The sequence below is a fragment of the Mustela erminea genome, chromosome X (genome assembly GCF_009829155.1).
Source record: "Mustela erminea isolate mMusErm1 chromosome X, mMusErm1.Pri, whole genome shotgun sequence".
Lineage (NCBI taxonomy): Eukaryota > Metazoa > Chordata > Mammalia > Carnivora > Mustelidae > Mustela > Mustela erminea.
The window spans coordinates 16,145,938-16,165,230 of NC_045635.1; the positions used below are offsets into that span (position 1 = coordinate 16,145,938).

Here is a 19,293-nt window from a genome sequence, read left to right on the forward strand (position 1 = left end):
CAAGAGCTTTTGGAGAAGACTCACTCAGTTGACATCTGCTTACATTTCCCTGGACAAAACTGGGATACATAGACACTAGCTATAAGGAGTCTAGGGAGGTATTTTTAATGGGACACATTATAGCCCTGAACAACAACAGACTCCCACCAGTAAAAAAACACACAGAGTGGAACGACAGCTATCAGCATCTGGCAAAAAAGTTAAGACAGTATCTGTCCTATGTCTACAAATTAGGAGGGTCAAAAGAGAGACCTTGGACACATTCGCTACAACTCTGGGGAGACAAGCAGAGCAGTATAATGCATAATGTCTAGAACTAAGGCTTTAGACTATGGAACATGTATATTTGAATCTTAGCTTGGCTTGTTATCAACTGTGACCTTGAATAGATCATTTTGTTTCTGTTTTCTCTGGAGTACATTTCTCATGCCTACAGGAGAGGGCTATTTAAGGATCAAATGAAATCATGTTTTCACAATGCCTTTCCTCCATTCCGCTACATTACAAATCCCAGCACACAGACCCCAGCAGGCACACTCTCAGGCTTTTAAAGTGGAGAGCAAATTTATCAGCAGCCCATAAACAAGAGACAATTTAGATAAAGCAAAGCAATTCACCTCTTAGTTTACATTTCCATGTCGTGTGAAGTCAATTAAGTAATGAGACATAACGAAATGGCAATAGCATCTATCCTGCAATGTCTAGTCTCTGTGTGTTTTGATAACATGTAGAAAATGTTCACCTGATGCTGACGAATGTGCTGACCCCAAACGGGCTCAGAGACTGCGAAGTTCAGAAATTTCCAGCAAATAATATAGACCTCAGTTTCTAACAAAACTGGGTCTAACAAATATGACAAAATATAGTACCCAAGTTAAGGCAACAAACAATCCTGAGCAGCTTCTATGCAATTTTTGAGAATGACGATGAATGGATTGACAGAACACTGTCTAGGCAAACCAAAAAATTAACATGAGCTTTGAAATGGCCCCAAAGGCTTTGATCCTCAGCAATGTGTTCTATACTTAAATGCACATGAAAACTTACCTAGACTGCTTAGTAAGATACTCGACCATTTCTAAGTTCCATGTATTTTTACATTTCCACTAATCTTTTAAAAAGATTTATTCATCTGAGAGAGAGAGCACACACAAGCAAGGGGGAGGGGGAGAAGAAGAGGGAGAAGCACTCCCCTCAGTAGGGAACCCGACGCAGGGCTCCATCCCAGGCCCCTGGGATCGAGACCCCACCCAAAGGCAGATGCTTAATGGGCTGAGCCACCAAGGCGCCCCTCTATTAATGTAATCTTATTCCCTATCACAGTTCAGGAGATAAGCTTGTTATGCATTTTAAGGGACAAATATTCACTGATGATGTTGTTGTTAAATGATTAAAATAGATTTATAATTTTGAACAGTCTTGACAAAGTTTCCCATGGCTAAAGAATTGCATCTCTGGGCTGTGAACTACATAATCCTTCCACGGTAAAGAACAAGTATGCCAGAGCTGCTATCTGTGGTCAGCCACAAGCTAAACACCGTTAAGCTGCTCTAATGGAAGTGTCATTAGAGTGCGTGTTCTGTTCCATGTGTCTGTCACGCCAATAAATTACACTGTGTTTGAGGGTTGGGTGGGTCATTTTGAATGTATCCAGAGCAGGATCCAAAAACTGCATCAAGAAGCAGTGTTTGAAGAAAGTAGGGATATTTAAACTAGGGAAGCAGAAACTAACAGGAAATATGATCACTGTCTTCAGAGAGTTAAATGGCTCTCAGGCTCAAAAGAAATGGTTTTACTCTACATTGCTTCAAAGGTCAGAAGTAAGACCAATGAATACAAGTTGCCCAGGGAGGGCATTCAGTTCAGAGTAAGAAGAAACTGTTCCAACAAGGAAATGAGCAGCCTCATAAGAAATGAATTCCTGTGTATTAAATATCCATCTCGAGGCATGGTGATCATCTGTCAGGGATATTGCATTAGGTGGGAGGATAGAATAGATTAATCTAAACATCTCTTCCAGCCCTGGATTGATTCTAACACTCACAGTGCTTGGTGAGTCTGACTTTCCAAATTCAGAAAGAAAACATCTCTAAATCTAAATCCGAGCTAGAAGCCATAATGATATGCCTTTGTTTTTTGTACATTTCAGGCTTTGAGGATTTAGAGGATTACTGTCAGGGTTATTGTATTCTAGTAGCACAAATAAGCTCTCTTACTGAAGTACCCCGAGCCCTTTAAGAAGGGCTACTCTGTTTTGATGAGTTTTTGGTAAGTGTTCCTCTTTATTATGAGATCCAAAGACATCAAGGTCAAAGTCACAGTTCCAAAGGCGTGCATGCCAAGAAACCCAGGATTTCTTCCATCCACCACTCACTTTGCCATGTGCACTTTTCTGCCTGCTGCTCTGTGCTCTGAAGAGGGTTCCCCTATCTTACTGCCTGGCTCATAGCTCCCTGTCACAGATGTATGGCATTCCCTTCTGATCTAGAACTTGATCTACAATGGGCCAGGAAGGACTGGATGAAACAGGGGCCAGAGGCTGTCAGCTCAGGATCCAGACTGAGGCCTGACTCTCCCTTCTCCTCCAGGCTCCAAATGTTTTTGCAGAAACAGAAAGTTTACATCTTATCTGTAACATTTACATAGAATGCCAAGCACAACAGGTCTTTGATGTGTAATTGTTGCGTGTGAGTATATGGAATCAGCACAATATCAAAGGCCTAAGTAACCTTGTCTCCTGCCACCCAAGAAGTGAAGGAGGCTAAAAATCCTTTAGTGGTCTGAGACAGATCAATACTGAACTCTTAGGCAGGAAATCGTGGCACTCTCACACAGAAAGCTCCTCAGACCTCGCCCGCACCAGACTTGGAGCCAGACATCCTGACACAGGCTAACATAATGGCTCATAAGCAGTGAACGGCTCCTTAAATTGTAGCCTAAATTCTCCCACAATATCTCCAGCTCAGAAGCCCCTTTGCAGAGGAAGCCTGAGATGAAGGAACACTCAATATTTCCAAACAAGTTTTAAATTCCCTGATTTGGGTGAATTACATTCCCGAGAACTAAAAGCATGCAAATGAGATGAGAGAATCATTGTTTATTTCTTTGGGGAATTGGCAACATAAAAAGTCACAGAAAACTAAGACAGGAATGAAGAATTCCCATTTTCAAAGGACGGAAGAGGATTGCTTTCACACAGTATGGTTGGGTGAACTTGATACTGATTTGCAGAAACGTTCTAGAACACATTATTAAAAGGATAATCTGTATGTACTTAGAAAATGATGTAACAATCCCTAGGACCGAGCAGGGGGTCATGAAGAAGTCGAGTGAGACAAATTTCTTTCTTTCTTTAATCAAGTCATCATGATAAAGCAAGGAATGAGATAAGCAAAATCATATTTTTAAAAACACATTTCTATGGAGATATAATTTACATAAAATAAACCACACCCTTTTCAAGTATATAGCCTGTTAAATTCCACATGAGTGAAATTATATGGTATTTGTCTTTCTCTGCTGACTTATTTTGCTTGGCATTATATTTTCTAGCTCCATCCATGTCATTGCAAATAGCAAGATTTCATTCTTTTTTTTTTTTTTTTAGTTTTTTTTATTTCGTTCTTTTTTAATGGCTGAATAATATTCCTGTGTGTGTGTGTATAACACATCTTCTTTATCCATTCATCATCCATTGATTCATCATCCATTGATGGATGATTGGGCTGCTTCTGTATCTTGGCTCTTGTAAATAACGTTGTTATTAGTATAAGGGTGCATGACAAACAAGCAAAGGCAAAAAATAAGGGGGGGAGATTAACCAAGAAACAGACTCCTAACTCTAGAGAACAAACTGCTGGTTACCAGATGGGAGGTGGGTTGGGGGATGGGTGAAAAAGGTGATGGGGACTAAGGAGGGCCCTTGTCAGATTGGGTGATGTGTGGAAGTATTGAATCACTAGAGTGTACACCTGAAACTAATATAATGCTGTATACTAACTAACTGGAATTAAAATAAAAACAAAATGAAAAAATAATAAAGTATATAGTCTGATGAATTTTGACAAATGTGTATCCCCTTGTAGCCATCACCATGATCACGATATAGAACACTCTATCCTCCAAAGGTTCCTTTGTGTCTCTTTGCAGTCAAATATCCCCTAACTCTTGGTCCCAGGCAAGCATTAATCTGCTTTTCATCACTACAGATTGGTTTCATTTTTTTCTAGAATTACATATAAACATAACTCCATGGTATATAAATTTTTGTGTCAGGCTTCCATCACTCACCCTATTGTTTTTGAGATTTGTCCACGCTTTTGGAAGTTACTTTTATTTCAAGTCATTGTCCATTGTGTGGATACACCAACATCTATTCACCTGTTGATGGACATTTGAGATTGTTTTTCATTTTGAGGTATTATGAATAAAGCTATCAAGAACATTCATGTGTAAGTTTTGCGTGGATGTATGTTTTAATTTCTCTTAGTAAGCAATGATCTCAATGCCAAAGACATTTTAACAGGTCTTATATGCAACTGTGAACAAGACAGAGATATGTGAGCCAAGTACAAGAATTGTGTGTGTGTGTGTGTGTGTGTGTGTGTGTGTGTGTACTCACTTTGCAAGTGACTATACTTAGAGAGTGCTAATTAATGGATCAATGCCCACACAATGAGAGGTTTCTGCTATGGCACAGGGTTCTATCCTCAGCATTCTTGTATTCAGTATTCTCATCATGACTTACAGGTCCAGGATCATAAAATTTATATAATGCTGTGAAGCTAGAAGGATTAGCTCATCAATAGCAGATTCAGTCTCCAGAAAAATCTTATGATGAGTAAGTAATGCTTTTAAACAACTAAAATTAAATTTGACAGGGGTAAATGGGAGGTAGTGGTTATGATTGCCAAGAAAAAACTGTCCAAATTCAGAGTGAAGGAAACGTGACTCAGTAGCATATGTGTAAAAAAAAAATTGAAGTTTTCAGTGGGTAATAGCTTCAATGTCAGTTGACAGTCATACTACCAAAGAAACCAAGCTGATATAGGACTATAGTAATAAATGTAATGTCCAAATGAAAAAGTAGTATTTCTTCTCTAGCCTGTTTTGCTTAGAGCACATGTAGAGTATTGGATGGAATTCTGAAGCAACACAAACTGAAGAAAATACAGAGGAAAGGGTTTGCAATGGTGGTTGTTCAGGTCTGTGTTATATGAAGACAGTTTGAAAGAACTAGAGATTCTTGTCTGGGTTGAAAGGACTTATAGTGGGTTTGGGAGGGTATGGTTACAGAGGTCTTCAAAACTCTGAGGGACTATCTCACATAAAAGGAATCAGACTTACTGTATGGCTTTGAGGGTTAGAATTATGGTTTGGGAGAAGCTACTAGAAGACATAAGAAACAGCACTCCAGCTATTAAACTGGTTTGAAGATAAACACTCATTTTTTTTGAGAGATTTTATTTACTTATTTATTAGAGAGACGGTGAGTAAGAGTATGAGCCGGGAGGTGGAGGGGAGAGAGAGGGAGCAGGGAGCCCAGTGTGGGGCTCAAACCCAGGACCCCAAAGCAGACATTTAACCCACTGAGCAACCCAGGTACCCAGCATCTGACTCTTGATCTCAGCTCAGGTCTCGATCTCAGGGTCATGAGTTCAAGCCCTGCACTGGGCTCCATGCTGGGCATAGAGCCTACCTAAAAAAAAAACAAATTCTTGCCATATGGCTTTTCTGGTGAGTTCTTTCTATCTAGCAAGAAACAGATCATTTTCATGTTATATAAACTGTTCAGGAATAGAAAACAAAAGAGGAAATATTTCCCATTTATTATTATCAAATTTATTTTATGAAGTTAGCATTAAACTGATACTAAAACCTGACAAAAACTCAAAAACAAAAATTATAGCCTCACCCCAGTATGAATATAATGCAACAAAATAATAAAGTAGTAAACCAAATTTAATAGCATAATAAAAGAATAATTTGTCAGGTAACATTATCTCAGGGATATAAGGGTAATATGATATTAGCAAATATATTAATATAATGCATCATATCAGGATGACAAATAAGGAAATCACTTGATTATTATAATAGATGCTGGAAAAAGGAGTTGATAATTCAATAGCTATCTCTGATTTAAAAAACACTTGAAAGAAAAACTAACATAGTGTTCATAACAATGCGATCTCAAAATAGTAGTAAATATCTTGTTAATTGTGGTACCAAAAGAGTTATTATTTAACATTGTTTTAGTAATTTGGAAAACCAAAACCAAAACCCCCAAAACAACAAATACAAAAGAAAGGTAGTAGAAATCGATGTGAAAGAAAGGAAGAACCCCAATGAATCAACTAAAAATTACTAGAATCAGCATAATGGTTAGATAAAAGCACAAATGTGCAAAAATAAATAGATCTACTCTCTAACAGAAATAACCAGTCAGAAGAGATTATGGAACAAAAGAATTCACTTGAAATAGGAAGAATAGGGACGCCTGGGTGGCTCAGTGGGTTAAGCCTCTGCCTTCAGCTCAGGTCATGATCTCAGGGTCCTGGGATCGAGCCCTGCATCGGGCTCTCTGCTCAACAGGGAGTCTGCTTCCTCCTCTCTCTCTGCCTGCTTCTCTGCCTGCTTGTGGTCTCCCTCTCTGTGTAAAATAAATAAATAAAAAATCTTAAAAAAAAAGAAATAGGAAGAATATAAATACTAGCATAAACTTAAGAAAAGTTTAGGAGATTTTGTAGGCTATAAAAGAAGAGATTAATGAATTGAGAGACCATCATCTTAAACACTAAATATTTTAAACATATCTTTTCTTTTCTAATTAATATTTAAATTTGATATAAACACAATAAACACACATTGGAATTTTTTTTTAATCTGATAAGGTGATTCTAAAGCTCACACAAATGATGAGAAGAGCTGAGAAAATATTCGGGGCGGGGGAGGATTATAGTACAATTCCCATGACAGTGTTAAAACCTATTGCAAAGCTTCAATTACTTAAAACATTGTGATCCATTACAAACAAGACATCATATGACAATGGGGAAAGGAACTCCATAAATAAAGTTGGCTAACAGAGACTGCATTTGGGGAAGTGGGGACATCAGTTTCATGTCATACTTTACTGGATTGAGGACATTAGGAGAAGGAAAGGAAAAGTGAATTGGGGGAAATTGGAGGGGGAGATGAGCCATGAGAGACTGTGGACTCTGAGAAACAAACTGAGGGTCTTGGAGGGGTGAGAGGTTGGGTGAGCCTGCTGGTGGGTACTAAGGAGGGCATGTATTGCATGGAGCACCGGTTGTGGAGCATAAATAATAAATCTTGGAACACCGCATCAAAAACTAATGATGTGTATGGTTTCACTTATTTGTGGAGCATAAGGAATAACACAGAGGACACTGCGAGATGGAGAGGAGAAGTCAGTTGGGGGAAATTGGAGGGGTAGATGAACCATAAGAGACTATAGACTCTGAGAAACAAACTGAGGGTTTTGGAAGGAGTGAGATGGGGGATTGTGTGAGCCTGGTGGTTGGTGTTAAGGAGGGCACATATTGCATGGAGCACTGCGTGAGGTGCATAAACAACGAATTTTGGAACACTGAAAAAAGAATAAAATTAAAAAAAAAATACCAAAAAACCCCTAATGATGTGTTTTATGGTGACTAATATAGCACAATAAAAAAAAAGAAATGTAATGCAGAAATACAAACCATAAGATACTAGAAGAAAATTGAGAGATTTTATTATTTTTTTTAATTTGCCGTGGAAGAAAATTTAGATGGGGAAATACCTAATCCCTAGATGGGGAAAGGCTCAACTGTAACAGGAATAATCTCAAAGGGAGAAAGTTTAGATTTGATTTCAGAAAACATGGAAACTGTTTTTTTTTCTTTTCTCATTTTTTAAAACCCTTGTGTGGGGAGCTGACATTCAATAGCTCACAGCAAGGGAGCTGCTCTACTACATCATTTAAGCTGTTTTAGGTCAAAAATTGAAAAGACAAATGGCAGGATGAGAATTTTTCTCATAAATATAAGAGACTTATCAGATTTATTAATTTATTAAAGTGATAAGAAATACCACAAGAACCGGAAGAAAAAGTGGTAAATAGTGTGGACAGTTTACAAAAAGGCAAGAGAAGTGGTCAGCAAAGAGGTAGAAAAAGTTAACCTCGCTGGAAATTGAGGGTAATGAAAATGGAACCAGTAAGTGCAATTTTCTCTAGGGATTTAACAAGTTTCTAAAAGGATGAAAATACTCGTTGTCAGCAAGGGTGTAGTGGAAGGGTGTAGAGTGTCTTCCGACACTCTTGCATTCTCCTGCTATGAGTATGTAGAACCTTTCTGGAAGCAAGAGATATTAAAACCCTAAAAATGTTGTTGTCCCTTGAAAAAGTGATTCTTCTTCTAGAAATAATCCAAAATGCAGATAAAGAGTTAGCTACAGAAGTATTTTTTAAAAGATTTTATTTATTTATTTGAGAGAGAGAGAAAGAGAGCAAATGAGAGAGCACAATCCGGGGAGGGGCAGAAGTAGAGGGAGAAGCAGACTCCCCACTGAGCAGGGATCCCACAACCCTGAGATCATGACCTGTGCTGAAGGAAGAAGCTTAACCGACTGAGGCACCCAGGTGCCCCAGACTTAGGTAAAGAAGTATTGATTTCAGCATCCATCCTAAGGGTAAAGAAAGGAAGCAATAATTCCCTTGTTCAATAACAAGGGATGAGTTAAGCAAATTTTGGTACATCCATATGACAAGAACATTATGTAGCCTTTAAAATGTGTTTATAAAGGGTTTTTTTAACGGTGTAGGGAAATGCTTATAATGTAAAAGAAAAGCGAGATGCAAATTAATATATATATACACACAGAGTATATTTTCAAACATCTTAAAATGACATAGACAATGAGGCCAAAGATGCCCACAGTGTCAACTCTGTGTAGCAAAACTATTGAGTATTTTGCTGCAATCTTTATATTTCCACATTTTTTCCAAAACCCTTACAATTCATATATCTATTTCTTATTATCAGAAAAATATTTTTAGATAAATATTATTTTCAATGATTTAAAAAGCTGTCAAAAGGAAAATGATAAGAATCATAATGTATCAAGGTTTTTCACACTTTCTGACAGGTTCATTTGAACATGTTGCATTTGAGATGCTAGTAGAAGCTTGGGGAGCACAGCCAGCTGGCAAATAGAAATACTAGTTAGAGCTTAGAGGAGCAATATGGATTGTAAATAAGGGCAGAGACAGCATATACATGTAACCTTAAACAATTCAGCTCCTCTGATTCTGTTTCCTCTTCAATAAAATGTAGACAATAATGGGGTTGTTGTAAGGATGAAATGAGCTAATAGAGGTACACCACCTAACCTGGGACATAAATGTTTGTTATAATCAATGCTAATTTTATTCTCACTGATGAGAGTAACCCTGAGATAATGGGTAAGCTGAGGAAAGAAGGTAGCAGCTGCTGTCCCTGTCCTGCCCATATTCCTCAGCCTTTCACATCCTACGCATACCAGCCTGACTTCCCCCTATTGGCACCTGCAACTCTTTGCTGGCAGGCACTCGAGAGGTGCCATGGAATTAGTATGGCCCTCAACCAATAAATGATGGGATAGGTAGATAGAGCTTTAGCTCTCTCACTCTACAAACAGGGCATGTGTTCCACAGTGGGATTATGCCCCTGTTGCCCACGGTGGTAACTGACTTGATAGGGTTCTCTTTGTTGGCAGTCTTCCCTTACTCGTTCATATCACCTCCCTACTCCCCTACTGGGATCATCTCCCTAATGAATTATTTGCATGTAAATCCTTGTCTCAGGGTCTGCTTCTGGGAGAACTAAAATCAGGACAGCCAAGGATGAAACCTGGTCTACAAAAACACTGAAGGGATGATCAGCAGAAGAGAAGCCCATGACAAAACTAGAGAAGGAATAGGTTGGGAGTGGCACTGGAAAACTTTGGAAAGTATGGTCTAAAAACCCAAAGTAAAGGAGAATCTCCCAAGTGAGGTAGGAGGAAAGCATCAAACGCTATGGAGATGAGATGTAAAAAGAACTGGAAACTGTCCATCTGAGTTGGCATCTATGAGGTGCTAGGTGACCTCTGCCAGGAGATTTTTGGTATAGTGGTGGAAGAAACCAGATGGCAGTGGGTTGAGGAAGTGAATGGGAGGTGAAAAGCAGAGGCAGCAAGTGTAGGCTATTCATTTAGGCTGTGAAGGGGGGTGGGGGAGAAAGAGATGGGGTAGATAACTAGAGGCACAGAAAGAAATCTCCCATCTTTAAGATGGAGAACTTGGGTATACTCTAGTTTGATGGTGAGAGAAAAAGAATCAACTGAAATGTAGTTGAAAAACCGTATCATTCTTGGTATAATGCTTTAACCATCACCGTATTCCAAGAGTTTCCCAATATTGTCATCTTCCGGGCATTTGGGTGGCTCAGTTGGTTAAGTGTCTGCCTTCGGCTCAGGTCAGATCCTGGGATTCTGGGATCAAGCTCCACAACAGGCTCTCTGCTTAGTGGGGAGCCTGCTTCTCCTTCTCCCTCTCCCTCTTCCATTCCCTCTGCTTGTGTGCTCTCTGTGTCAAATAAATAAATAAAATCTTAAAAAATATATATACTCTTCGGGCACCTGGGTGGCTCAGTGGGTTAAAGCCTCTGCCTTTGGCTCAGGTCGTGATCCCAGGCTCCTGCGATCGAGCCCCTCATTGGGCTCTCTGCTCTGCGGGGAGCCTGCTTCCCCTCTCTCTCTGTCTGCCTTTCTGCCTACTTGTGATCTCTGTCTGTCAAATAAATAAATAAAATCTTTAAATAAATATATATATATTCTCATCTTCATCAGCACCCTTTTTATTGAGCACCTACTGTTTGAACAGCTCTGCTCAGTACTGAAAACAAAGAAGTATAAAACAAAATTCTTGACCTCAAATAAATGAGACTCTAGTAGGGGAAGTGACATATCAACATATGAAAAGGTTATTAAAAATATAAGGCCATGATGATGATAATACAAGAGGGGTAGTTGATCATTTTAGTGATTCAGAGGAAGATATGACAGGCGGGGAAAGCTTCTTGGGTCTGTGGTATGGATGATTTGGCAGAAAAACTCACTGGGGAGAAGGGTTCAAAGGGGGAAACTTAAGAGAGAGGTAGACATTGGTAACAACAGATCTGGAAGGGGTTTGAATGTTAACTAAATTTAAAAACTTGGAGTTCACTTAGTATGAAAAAAAGGAGCCATTTTGAGTTTGTGAACAGAGTGAAAAGCAGTATCTTGGATAAAGTAATTTGAAAATGGTGTGCAGCATGTTTTGGAAAAGAAAACGAAGGGAGAAGGGCTAGCTGAGTGGGGATGAGAATCAAGCTCAGACCAGGTTAGGGGAGAATGGAGGGAAGGGGCAGACAAAGGACTTTTTATATTTTGTATATTAGGTTTCCCCTTATTACATCTTTTAGTATAGGCCTCCTATACTGTGCCTGGGTCATCACTGGAGCCACTGGAGCCCATATCATGCCTCAAAAAAGGGCTATTACATGCAAATGCCTGAATAATTGACTACATGAAGTCATAGATGAATACAAGCACATCAAAAGAACTTAACAAGAGATCACTACCAAGTGGATTCTGGAGGAAAAAGAAATCAAAGAAGAACTGAGGTTTTCCAAAAGTGATAGGGAGCAGGGTGGGGGGTCGTGGGAGGGGAGGCCTGGGGGGTCAAGGAGGAGGTTCCCCACAGAGCAAAGAAACAATAGGGTCATTGATTAAGCTGACTGATACCTAGTGAGTGTCAGTGAGTATAACCTTATATATTTATAAATTGTAGTCCTTTCTATTTATGATATATATCATGCTTAATTATAGATTTATGTTCATTATATAGTTAAGATATTTATCTTATATATTTATATTATTGAAAGGAGACAAATCCAGAAACCCTTCACCCTTTTGGTAGTTTAGCAGAGAGCTAGCCCAGCATGTCTGAGTCAACAAATGTTAGTTGTTAAGTTCCGGAGGCTCTACCTTTCTAACTAGGCCACTTCCCTGGAATCAACCTTCTGTTGTTGCCTAGTTCCTGAGATTTCCCAACTCCCCATGTTTTACAGATGCATACAGTATAATGGGAGATGGAATCCTGTCTGTCCAACCCTGAAATGGCCAACCCATGAGTCTCTCTACGGGGTAATGAGAGCTTTAGGAATTGTGTGTACTCTCTACTTCTCTGATGTAAGTTTTCCTTCGAAAACCCTCATGATATATTTATGTCATATGGTCTTTGTGTGAGACAACAAACAATTAAACATACCATGAATAATACGTAACAGATACATCTAGTTGGGATTTTAGAGGGAAAACGTTTTTGAGGGAGATTTTAATTTTAGACATGATCCAGGTTTATAATTGTAAAAATAAACATAAACCCAATAGAAATAACGAAATTCTATTTAAAACCATTTGTAAATACTTAACTTTTTTAAGAGAGAAATTTCATAAAACTTTTTTTTTAAAAAGATTTTATTTATTTATTTGACAGCGGAAATCACAAGTAGGCAGAGGGGCAGGCAGAGAGAGAGAGGTGGAAGCAGGCTCCCCGCTGAGCAGAGAGCCCCCATGCGGGGCTAGATCCCAGGACTCTGGGATCATGACCTGAGCTGAAGGCAGAGGCTTTAACCCACTGAGCCACCCAGGTGCCCCTCATAAAACTTTTTGATGAAAATTAGTCATTAAATATGAACTCCAGATCAAATCAGCTACCCCTTTATTGAGTGCAAGTTTATGCTGCACTGTTTCATAGATGATAAATGCAGAAAGAACAGAATGAGAAAGTTACCAATTTTCAAATTCAAATGAAAAAACAGATCTAGAAAAAATGACAATCAATGGATGCTGAAATCTTTAGGCCCGAGGTTCTCAGCTTTGGTTGCTCACTGGAATTACTTAGAAGATTAAAAAAAAAAATGAAGGTCCATATCACACTCCCAGTGATTCTGATTTAAATATGATGGGTATGGGTGTGGCACCACGGTTTTGTAAAGCTCCACGGGTGGCCCAAACTCAATGATCCTGAGATCAAGAGTCACATGCTCGGGGCACCTGGCTGGCTCAGTGGGATAAGCCTCTGCCTTCGGCTCAGGTCGTGATCTCAGGGTCCTGGGATCGAGCCCCATATTGGGCTCTCTGCTCAGTGGGGAGCCTGCTTCCCCCTCTCTCTCTGCCTGCCTCTCTGCCTACTTGTGACTTCTGTCTGTCAAATAAATAAATAAAATCTTAATAAAAACAGAGTCATATGCTCTCCTGACTAAACTGGCCAGGTGTCCCACCCACATATGATTCTAATGTATAGTGTAGCCAAGGTTAGGTAAATAGGTTGTATGTTAGATTATATGTCTCACAAAGTGGTGCAGTGGAATGTTTCCAGCACCACATAGGAAGTCTTCCTGATGAAACATTATTGAGCCTAAATCTAATCAAGTCTCTAGCTAGAACTCCCATTTTACCAGAAATAGCAGTCTAATAGAAATCACAAATAGCATTTAAAAGCATCTGTAGATATGTGAATCATTGTTATACATAAATTATATAGCGGGCAAAGGAACAACTGAAATGGCACCAAAATAATCAACCAAATCCCAAATGTGTGACATTCTACAAGCCCGAAAATTCTGTTTCTCCATTAATGTCATATAAAGACACAAAAAAATAAAGGTGGGGACTGTTATACACTCGAAGAACCTTAAGAAACATAACAATCAAATTCAATGTGTAGACCTTGTTGGATCATAGGCCAGAGGTCTTTTCTTTTCTCCTCCAGATGGCTCTACCCTTCTTTCTGGCCTGGGAAGTTGACCTGTATGGGTTGTGACTTTAGGCTCCCTTGGGCTCTGGCTTCTGGCAGGATTTGGCCAATGGGAAGCCCCAGTAGGAGATCAGAGTCGGGGAAGAAAGGGTGTCTGGGGCTGTATTCCATTGGCTTTCTGTCTGTGAGGTCACCTGGGCTGGCTGGATCCTTCCACAGGACACTGTTGCTCTCAAGGAGGTGTTCTCTACAGCCTCTTTCCTTCCAGGTTCAGTCAACTTGACCTTGTCCCCTTTACTCCTTCACACCTAGTAGTGGTAACAGCTCTGCCATTACAAAGATGACTGCACTATCCTCTGTGATCCCTCCACACCCCACAGTACTTTTATAAATAAACCCTCCAGAGTCATCCTAATCTGAGAGTGCTGTGTCTTGATGGGATCCATACAGATCCTCATTGGAGCAAATCACTTACTTTGGAGACAATGGAGAAATTTTGAATAGGAAGTAAATACTAAAAGCTATTAATGAAACTGTATTTGCTGAAGTTTTTAGTTAATGAATAAACTGTTGATCTGGAGACATTTATATTTTTGTTTTTTATAGTTCCCAGGAAAAGGTAGACTTGTGATTAATCACTTGGGATATGTTTGCTTATCACTTACATATTTTTTAAATTTTTTTTTATTTTTCAGCGTAACAGCATTACTGATATATTTATGCCGAATGTCATATATTCCTTTCTAGATTATCAGCTCCCTGAAAATAAAACCTGGTAAATTTTATAAGGTGTGTTAATGGCATAGTGGTTATGTAACAACAACAAAAAAAACCTTACTACTTATACACACTGAAGAATTAATTGAGGAAGTAATATGCCTGGGAATTGTTTTAAACATACTGCACTGGAGAGTGGGTCAGTGGGGAGGGAGGAGGGAAGAAAAAAGAAAAAAGGTGGGTAGACGTAGACGAAACAAGGTTATCAAAATGTTGATGATTGGAGCAGGGTGATGTGTACATGAAGGTCAATTATACTAGTTTCTTGATTGTCAGAACAACTGAAAATTTCTATAACAGAATGTTAAACCAGAGCAACCAATATCTCTTATTTCTTTCTTAGATGAGATCTAGTTTGTGATTTTTCATTTGAGAGACAGATGCATAAAATCTGGATTTGCAGCAAATGAGGACTTTAAGGGTATGTTGAAAGCATGGCAAAATAACGATGTTCCTACACTTTATTCTTTTCCTGTGGAGAAGAATTGATGAGAAAGCTGCATACATACATACAAGAATTGATGAGAAAGCGCCTGGGTGGCTCAGTGGATTAAGCCGCTGCCTTCGGCTCAGGTCATGATCTCAGTGTCCTGGGATCAAGCCCCGCATCAGGCTCTTTGCTCAGCGGGGAGCCTGCTTCTCTCTCTCTCTCTGCCTGACTCTCTGCCTACTTGTGATCTCTCTCTGTGTCAAATAAATAAATAAAATCTTAAAAAAAATCTGCATACATTTATTGGATATGATTTTTTTTTTCCTCTTTAGGTGTTCAGAGAGTCGCCACATTCTGTCAATCGACCCATGAGCATCTGCAGAGGGAGGGGCAGTGAAGAGGGTCTGGGGAGAATGGAGGGCCCTGAGGGGCCACAAGGCCTAAGCTCGAGTTCCTGCAGCCTGTGTCTTGTGTGCTCTCTGGAACGGAGCTACAATCTCAGCGACAGAATCTCTTATTGCTCGGAGCTTCCTCTTTGTTTTGTTTTGACTTTCTCTGGCAACAGGTATTACTAATGGAGCAAATTTATATATAAAAATGGTCATTGTTCAGGGCGCCTGGGTGGCTCAGTGGGTTAAGCCGCTGCCTTCGGCTCAGGTCATGTTCTCAGGGTCCTGGGATCGAGTCCCGCATCGGGCTCTCTGCTTGGCAGGGAGCCTGCTTCTCTCTCTCTCTCTCTCTCTCTGCCTGCCTCTCCATCTACTTGTGATTTCTCTCTGTCAAATAAAAAAAAAATGGTCATTGTTCATAATCCTTTCAGAGGATTTTGTTGCTCTGGAGGTAGCTCAGGAAGCAAATATAATTTGTTCTGCAACAGATTTTGCCCTAACCAAAGGAAGCCAGGAGCCAGATTGGTTCTACTTCAGTAGACTTTCTGCTTCTCAAACATCACGGATAAGAGAATTTTGCAGATATTTGAGAAGAATGAATGAATACAAATGGAAAGACATACATTATCTCGCCACTAAAATAAACTTCCTTTTATATGAACCAAGCAGCAGCACACAACAATAAGGAAAACCAAGGGCAGAGAATGCTACTGCATGCTCAAAAGTAACACAAAAATAGAAGCCAAAGTATAATGTCTGTTGGGTTAATAAAGTTGCTTTGTTTTCTTATAATAATAAAAATTGGCAGGACTCCACTTACATTAAAGTATTTCCTGGCATAATGTTCTTCATTCTGCTTCCCCCACCATCCCTTTGCTAAGCTTATTTTATTGACATTACTGTTAATTGATGGTTACTATATATAACCATGAGGCAGACAGATCAGAAGGAAAAGTTGAAGCTTGTTTATAGAACAGGAAAATGCCGCTTTTAAATTGTAGAGTTAATATGGGAACCTTAATTCTCCAAGATAAATATAGTATTAACACAAGAACCTCAATTCACCAAGGATAAAAGCTGTACTTACTACAACTACAATGTAAGTTGTAGTAAATATTGACAATAAGGATGATTACTGGGGAAAATAAGTTGATTCAAAGGTGTTTGAAAACAACCCTTCTGGAATATATCTGAAAGAAAGACTCTATCTCCATATTTTTATTCGAAGAGCAAGGACTTTGGAGTCAGTCTGCCCAGGTTCAAATCCTGACTCTACAACTTTATATCACAGCTGAGTTACTGGATCTCTCTGAAATGCTGACTTAAATTCCTCATAGGAGAATAAATGCAAGAATTAAATGAAATAAATAGATGATATGACTTTAGATCTTTATGAAGGGACACAATCCAGCAAGGAAAGAGCTCAAACAAAGTAAGTTAAAGAGCTGGCCACTTTGTTGTTCACAGGATAAAATGATTATTTTGTCATCTGAAATAATTTATGGAACAAGTTGAGGAGTAGGCAAATCGCTGACAAACTAGCAGAACAAGAGAGATCAATCAGAATGATCAATATGTTGAAACTAGCAGTAACTTTAGAGGCTGATCCCATGAGTAGATCTGCTCCTCTCTCTAAAAGAAAATGGTCAATAGCACTGATTTTGAAGACTTTTTGGCATCAAGAATTATGGAATCTCATTAATTCGGTTAGTCATCATTTGGGATCAGCAGCTAATTTGAAATTAATGTTCAATATAAAAAATGCTGGGTATTCAGGCTGATTCTGAATCAGGAATGAAGTCATCAGAGCAGCTTTGAATGTCCTGCCATCATTATTTCATTAAACTCAAAGGAGGGTTAACACTGAATCAAATTACACTAATATTTAAGTACAAATCCCACACGAATCCTAATTCGCATTAATTTTCAAGTGCTGCATTCACTCTGCCCTTCCACATCACGACCAAGCCATGATTCAGAGGCAGGCCACTGATGACTCAGCCTCTGCCGCTGTCTGGATGGGCCAGAACACCCTGCAGGGGTTGATAAGGAGGAGGCAGAGAGGCCAAGGGCTTCCTCTGGTGCAACAGGGCAGCACCTAAGGGCCAAGATCTGCAACCCAGGGTCCAGGAGAAGGACCCAGAAAGCAACATCCCTGGTTTGCAGAGAACTCAACTTCCATTTGTCCCCTGAATGAGGTTCCCATGTGTCCAAAGGATGTATGAGTCTTTTGACAAACATGAAGACTTCGTGGGCAGAAAAAGATATCACTTCTAATCTAGAGGCTCAGTATTCTCCCCAAATGGCTCTGGTCCCTGATGTCAGAGAAAGGGAACTGCAGAACTAAGAACATCCAAGACGCCAGAGGTGAAAGTCCCCACAAGATAATGTCTCCCACTTGGGGGCTAAAATACAGCCAAACAAACAAACATATAAAGGTCCTGTGAGAAACAGTCCTGGTTGTAGTCTCCATTCCAGCTTGGGTTCCACCTTTCCTCCTCCTTTCCCCTTGATCTCCTCTTTGTCACAGGTGCCCAGGGGCCCTGTTCGCTGGGATCATACCTCTGTCCATTCTGATGGTGAGTGCTTGCTTCCAAGTTCTACTCCCAGCCTACCACCTGACTACACGCTAGTCCAGTCTCTCTCTCACATTTATACATACGGAGAGGCTTATGGCCTGTGGGAATTCCCCAATTCCTCCATGGGTCACACACCTTGGTTAAACAAGTTACCTCCATAGCAATCAGGACAAGAGGTACTTCCTGGACTTCCAGTGAATCGGGCCAGAGAGAGCACTTGCCACATCAGGTTCAGTGTTCAAACAAAGGCCCAGATGTTACAATACCTGGCTATAGGAAAGTGAACCCTGAAAAGGGAAAATTTTATAGCCTCCAGTTTGACTGGCCTTTGGAGTTGTGGTTCTGGTTTTTCATTTACTAGAAGGCATATACCAATGTCTGGGATGTAGGGGACTATGTCTCTGTATTCCGTCTTACATATCAGCACCCAGCAGTCTTGAGCCCACTACAGATAGTTGGTAAACTATTTTTTTGATCATCTGTCATTCAGGTAATAGTTGGATAAGAACTTCCTCATCTTAGAAACTAGACCAGCTCTCTATTTTATGTATTTACAGATGACAGCCCAGAGCAGCTTACGTCAGTAGCTTGTCACGGTATTAACGTGACTTAACTACAGCTACTTAACTACCACTGTGCTTTAAACAGCAAGTATTTATTATTGTGCACAAGTCCGCAGCTGCCTGGGGGCTGACTGATTTGGGCTGGGTTCTGCTTGGCAGGCTCAGCTCCCAAAGTCTCTCATCCTCAGGCACGTTCTTATGGAATGGCAGACCCACAAGCGGGCAAGCAGAAACATGCAAGTCTCTTAAGGCTGAGGTTTTGACGGCTACCCTGACACTTCTGTCCACACCCTTTGACCAAAGGATGTTACATGGCCTAGCTCAAACACAAGGGGGTGGCTTTATATATACTCCACCTTTATGAAGGAACTCCAAAGTCACATGACAAAAGGTATGCTACAGGGAGGAATGAAAACTTAGAGCTAATAATGCACTTCATCAGAATTACAATTTCTGACAACGTGGAAAATTTGACCACAGAGAAATAACTCTGTTGATGTTAAAGTGAGAACGACTTTTTGAATGATGTCAGTTGCAATGTACTCATTTTCTCCAAATGCTCATTCATGAAGTCCTTACAATTTCTGGGAGGATCATAATGGTGGACACTAAAATTTGCTATGTTCAAGTAAATGCGTCTTAAGAGAGATCAAAGAGGGACCATTCCTCCCACTCCCTCCTCCCCCACACTGGGTATTGCAAAAGAAATTAACTTACTTGTGCAGAGAAA

At 39.8% G+C, this 19,293-nt stretch overlaps 1 long non-coding RNA gene across 1 annotated transcript in view; it reads right to left on the minus strand.

The window, feature by feature from the left end:
* The window catches only part of LOC116583566, a 58,341-nt gene extending 40,280 nt beyond the window's left edge, over positions 1–18,061 (minus strand). Inside the window, exon 1 of the long non-coding RNA XR_004282784.1 lies at positions 17,984–18,061. This is a non-coding gene — a long non-coding RNA (uncharacterized LOC116583566). The remainder of the gene's footprint in view (positions 1–17,983) is intronic.
* Between the last annotated feature and the right edge of the window lie 1,232 nt (positions 18,062–19,293).